The sequence below is a fragment of the Oncorhynchus clarkii genome, chromosome 32 (genome assembly GCF_045791955.1).
Source record: "Oncorhynchus clarkii lewisi isolate Uvic-CL-2024 chromosome 32, UVic_Ocla_1.0, whole genome shotgun sequence".
Classification (NCBI taxonomy): Eukaryota; Metazoa; Chordata; class Actinopteri; order Salmoniformes; family Salmonidae; genus Oncorhynchus; species Oncorhynchus clarkii.
The window spans coordinates 39,342,305-39,348,304 of NC_092178.1; positions in this window are offsets into that span (position 1 = coordinate 39,342,305).

Below are 6,000 nucleotides of genomic sequence, written 5' to 3' on the forward strand. Positions count from 1 at the left end.
GGCGGCCTGCTGTTCTGTAGTTACGTCATGATGAGCCCAGCACCCACATCCTTCCAAGAGAGAGAGAGTGCCCATGATATCTAAGTGCCTGCTAGTCAAAAATTGTTGAGCTCTCTGTTCCCATGTATCTGACTTCCCTAACCTCAGGTACAAGCAAAGCAGAGAAATATAACACATCTCACCCTGCTCCAACAATAGCAGTGTGTACCACAATGTGCTCACCTGACTCCAAGAACATACCTTTGACTTTGGAGATTCCCCTGAGCCTGCAGAGTGGAAAAATAGGGTTACTGTCAGACCCTATCCTTTTCAAACAGAGGCCAAGGCCTATCCACCCATCTGACTGTAAGGCTGTGACACTTCACCTAAAATAGCATCAAGCTGCAAATATAATTTATGAGTCTGAAAGCCCCTTCGCATCTCCATTGTGGTTGTGAAGAAGAAGAGTGGAGCGATTGGGCTGTGCATATACTACCAAAAGCTAAACAACCAAGCAATCAAGTATGCATATACCTTGCCAAATATAGAGGAGACATTCTCTGCACTGATAGGCTCTAAATGGTTCTCTGTCGTGGATCTAAAGTCTGGATACTACCAAGTGGAAATGGAAGAAGAAGACAAGCAAAAAAACACTTTTATGACACCTATGGGGTTCTATGAATTTAACATAATTGCCAAGGGAGAAACAAACACACCCAGCACCTTCCAGAGAGTTATGGAGAAGTGTGTGAACCTCAGGGAAGTTCTAGTCTTCCTCGGCGACCTGATTGTTTTCTCTAGCACCCTGGAGAAACATGAGTAATGTCTGCTACGGGTACTGAATAGGTTGCGTCCCGCCTATCCCAGTGAGGTTAAGAGGGCTGTCACTGACACATTTTTTGACTACCTTTTGTGGGGCAAAATTCACTATAGTGACCAACAACAACCCATTAACGTACGCACTGATGTCTGCCAAAGTAGATGCAGGGGGACATCGTTGGCTTGCTGCTCTTTCCAGTTTTGACTTCAGCATTCCATGCAGACCTGGGGAGTTGAAACCTGGGAAGTTCAGCAGTTCATTGTTCGGTTTATACAGGAAAGAAAGGAGACTTATTTTCCTGCAGAAGCTGTCAAAGCTATTTGCCAGAGACACTTGCTCACCCAAGCTTCTGACACAGAGCCAGAAAACCCATGCCAGTAAATTTCCTTGCCACCAACAGTGCCACCCCTGCAGAGTTTTGCCAAGCTGATATCCTCCCTGGATCCTGTACCCTGCCCCGTATGTCACAAGACTGGGCCCTAGAGCAAAGGAATGATCCTGTAATCAGTAGGGATATAACCATACTGAACACTGGAAAACCACTGTCCAGCTGATACTCAGAGTAAGGGAACAACTCGTCTTGAACAATGAAGGTCTCTACAGGAAGAATGGCATCATGTGAGAACCCTCCTACCAGCTGGTTCTACCAAGCAGTTACAGAAGAGCAGCACTTGAAGGTCTCCACATTGCTGTTGGACACATGGGTGTCGACCGAACCATGGACTTGGTTCACACACAGTTCTATTAGCCGCCTATGGCCATGGATGTAAATGAGAAGATCCAGACCTTTTGAGAGGTGTACTCAAAGGAGAGTTTGAGCAGAACGGAATGCTCCTCTGGTAAGCATCAAAACAAGCCTGTCTTTGGAACTAGTCTGTATAGACTACCTTTCATTGGAGCCTGATAGAAGAGGGACTAAAACCATCCTAGTCATCATGGTCCACTTTACCAAATATGCAGTAGCGATTCCCACCACAGACGAGAAGGCAAAGACGGTAGCAAAAGATTTTGTGGAACCACTTCATTCGTTATGGATTTCCAGAATGTTTGCATAGTGACCAAGGTCATGACTGAGTCCACCCTAATCAAAGAAATGTGCTCACTGCTTGGTATAAAAAAGACAAGGGCAACTCCATATCATCCATGCAGGAATCCCGTGGAGAGGTTAAATCAGACCCTTCTTGAGATGTTGGGAACCCTTGAAGAGGAAGACAAGGTTAGGTGGAGGGATTTTGTGCAGCCCTTGGTTAATGTATATAATTGCACAAGAAATGACACGAAATGACACGACTCTCCATATTAATTTATGTTTGGGGGACAACCATGCCTGCAATTGATCTCACTTTTGGGTTGAACCCTGAAGGATGCAGCAAAGTGTCTCACTCAGAGTATGTCAAGAAGCTCAGAGAAAGCATTCAAGAGAGCTATACCCTTGCTATTGAGCGTAGTGCAAATATTGATCAACATAACAAACAGAGATTTGACAAAAAGGTTAGAGAATCTGTTTTGCAGGCCGGAGATCGCGTTCTGGTATGGAACATCGGGATCCCGGGGAAGCATAAAATTGCAGACTGTTGGAGTGAGACTACTTACACTGTTGTGAAACAGATCAAGAACTCCCCTGTCTACGTTGCGGTATTAGAGCACTCAGAAGTGCCTGAACGGGTGTTTCATCTAGACCTACTCCTACCTTGTGGCTTCTTGTCATCAAGTGACGAGGAGCTACATCAGCGTAGGCCATCAAGGAAGCCAGACAGCTCACAGCATACTCCAGCTGCTGAAGTGAATAATAATACTGACCAGGCACAGATTCCTGAAGGTGATTATGAGGTTGAGTATTTATTTCCTCACTCTGGGTTCTTGGACAACACAGTAGTCATTGAAATTGAGAATGGTAGGACTTACAAAGCTGAATAACAGGAATCCAGATCAGAGGAAAGATCTTCAGGACTAGAGGAACAAGTGGAAGAGGAAGTTCAATCAGAAGAAGAGAGTGAGGAAACAGAATCTAGTCAGGAAGTTTCTACACTTAACCCCATAGCCCAAACGTTCCATCCTCAAGAGGCACAAATGGATGGAAACTTGGAAGGGAACGAAGTACAATATTTACCTGTGGATCAGTGTAGAAGTTGTAACAGAGAATATCCGAGATGAAACTATGGACACAAGCCAAAGTGCACAATCTGTGGAGGAAACCAAAAAGGATCCGGAACCTGAAGGAAAGGAAGAACAGGAGAATGAAGAGAGGCTTAGAGTTTCAGAAGGTGGTGAATCAGTCCAGGATTAGGAGATGGAATTGAGGAGATCCTCCATAAAGAGAATAGCCCCTAGAAACTGACTTACGCTACATTAGGAAATCCCCTAGTCTTAGTCATGCAGTCAATCTTAAGTGATTTGGATCAAGTACTCTCCCAAGCCCTTGATTTTTACACTACTTCTTACATGAGTCAGCTCAGAGCTATGTCTTCAGAGAGCGTTTAAGGTATAGTCTTATCACGTGCAAGGATGCATGCTGATTCAGGAGGGGAGGATGTAACCCTGTTAATTTGATCACTGTCAGAGAAGGGTTAATTGTTGCCTTGTATGTTTTACCTAGTTTCAGTAGAGGGAGTTAATAGGGTTTTGCAATAGAGAACTGCGTCAGAACTTTCTAGAGTGGAATGAAGGTGATTTTAGAAAAGCAGCTCAGAGATAGAAAGTAAAGTTTGAAACAATCGAATTAACGAGCTAATGTTAGCTACATAGCGTTAAAAAAACAACAGAGTTCAGTTAATTATTTCTGTTTCTACAGTAGATGCCACAAATGATTACATTTTGGGTTGTTTATCCTGATTCTCTGGTTGTTTGAGAGTGCTCAGTGATCAGTGAGCCAATGAACGCTGCACTTGACGCATTTATGAAACTACTTATTCCAGTTACTAAAAAGCACACACCCATTAAGAAAATGACTGTAAAAACTGTACAACTGATTGATGAGTAACTTAATAATTGTATGGTTCAGAGGGAGGAGACAAAAGGTATGGCAATTAAGTCTGGCAGCCCAACTGATTGGCAAACGTACTGCAAATTAAGAAATCATGTGACTAAATAAAAAATAAACTGCTCTATGAAACAAAGATAAATTATATAAAGAATGATAGTACCTTAAATTAAATTTTGGGGAAAAAAATCCAACTCGGCTCCTTCATTTATTGAATCAGATAGCTCATTCATCACAAAGCCCACTGATATTGCAAACTACCTTAATGACTTTTTCATTGGCAAGATAAGCAAACTTAGGGATGACATTCCAGCAACAAATGCTGACACTACACATCCAAGTATATCAGACCAAATTATGAAAGACAATAATTGTACTTTTTAATTCCGTAAAGTCAGTGTGGAAGAGGTGAAAAAATTATTGTTGTCTGGCAAACAATGACAAGCCACCAGGGTCTGACAATCTAGATGGAAAATTACTGAGGATAACAGCAGACGATATTGCCACTCCTATTTGCCACATCTTCAATTTAAGCCTACTAGAGAGCGTGTGCCCTCAGGTCTGGAGGGAAGCTAAAGTCATTCCGCTACCCAAGAATAGTGAAGCCCCTTTTACTGGCTCAAATAGCCGACCAATCAGCCTGTTACTAACCCTAAGTAAACTTCTGGAAAAAATTGTGTTTGACCAGATACAATGCTATTTTGCAGTAAACAAATTGACAACAGAATTTCAGCATGATTATATGGAATGACACTCAACAAGCACAACACTTACACAAATGACTGATGATTATCTGAGAGAAATTGATGATAAAATGTTTGTGTGGGCTGTCTTGTTAGACTTAAGTGCAGCTATGACATTATTGATCCTAGTCTGCTGCTGAAATAATGTATGTGTTATGGCTTTACACGCCCTGCTTTAAAGTGGATAAAGATTTACTTGTCTAACAGAACACAGAGGGTGTTCTTTAATGGAAGCCTATCAAATATAATCCAGTTAGAATCAGGAATTCCCCCGGGTGGCTGTTTAGACCCCTTGCTTTTTTCAATTTTTACCCACGACATGCCACTGACTTTGAGTAAAGCCAGAGTTTCTATGTATGCAGATGACGCAACACTTTACACGTCAGCTACTACAGTGATTGAAATGACTGCAACACTCAACAGTTAGTTTCAGAGTAGGTGGCAAGGAATAAGTTAGCCCTAAATATTTCTAAAACTAAAAGCACTGTATTTGGAACAAAACATTCACTAAACCCTAAACCTAAACTAAATCTTGTAATAAGTAATGTGGAAATTGAGCAAGTTGAGATGACGAAACTGCTTGGAGTAACACTAGATTGTAAACTGTCATGGTCAAAACATATTGATGAGGTAGTAGCTAAGATGGGGAGAAGTCTGTCTATAATAAAGTGATGCTCTGCCTTCTTAACAACACTATCAACAAGGCAGGTCCTACAGGCCCTAGTTTTGTCACACCTGGACTACTGTTCAGTCATGTGGTCAGGTGCCACAAAAAAGGACTTAGGGAAATTGCAATTGGCTCAGAACAGGGCAGCACGGCTGGCCCTTGGATGTACACAGAGAGCTAATAATAATATGCATGTCAATCTCTCCTGGCTCAAAGTGGAGGAGAGATTGACTTCCGTATGTGTTATTTCATAGTTGTGAGGTCTTCACTATTATTCTACAATGTAGAAAATAGTACAAATATAGAAACATCCTGGAATGAGTAGGTGTGTCCAAACGTTTGACTGGTACTTGCTTAATTAATTTCATTGATATTATGGTGTTTCTATTCCATGAAAACGATTTAAAAAAACTGGATTTCTGTTAGGATGGAACGGAAAATATAGCGCTGTACAACATGATGGTCGGCAGTACAGTACTGGGCTATTTAGCTAAAGAATACATGTGTCCTGTGGACGGGAGACCTGGGTTCAATCCCCCAACGTGGAGGAAGGAGTAGGCTGTCCTTGTAAATAAGAATGAGTTCTTAACTGATTCCATATATGTTATTTCATAGTTGTGATGTCTTCACTATTATTCTACAATGTAGAAAATAGTAAAAAAATATAGAAACATCCTGGAATGAGTAGGTGTGTCCAAACTTTTGGCTGGTACTTGCTTAATTAATTAGATGAATATTATGGTGTTTCTATTCCATGAAAAACGCAAAACCGTCTGGGTAAATTCAGACCGTTTCGCTCTCGGAGCGCACA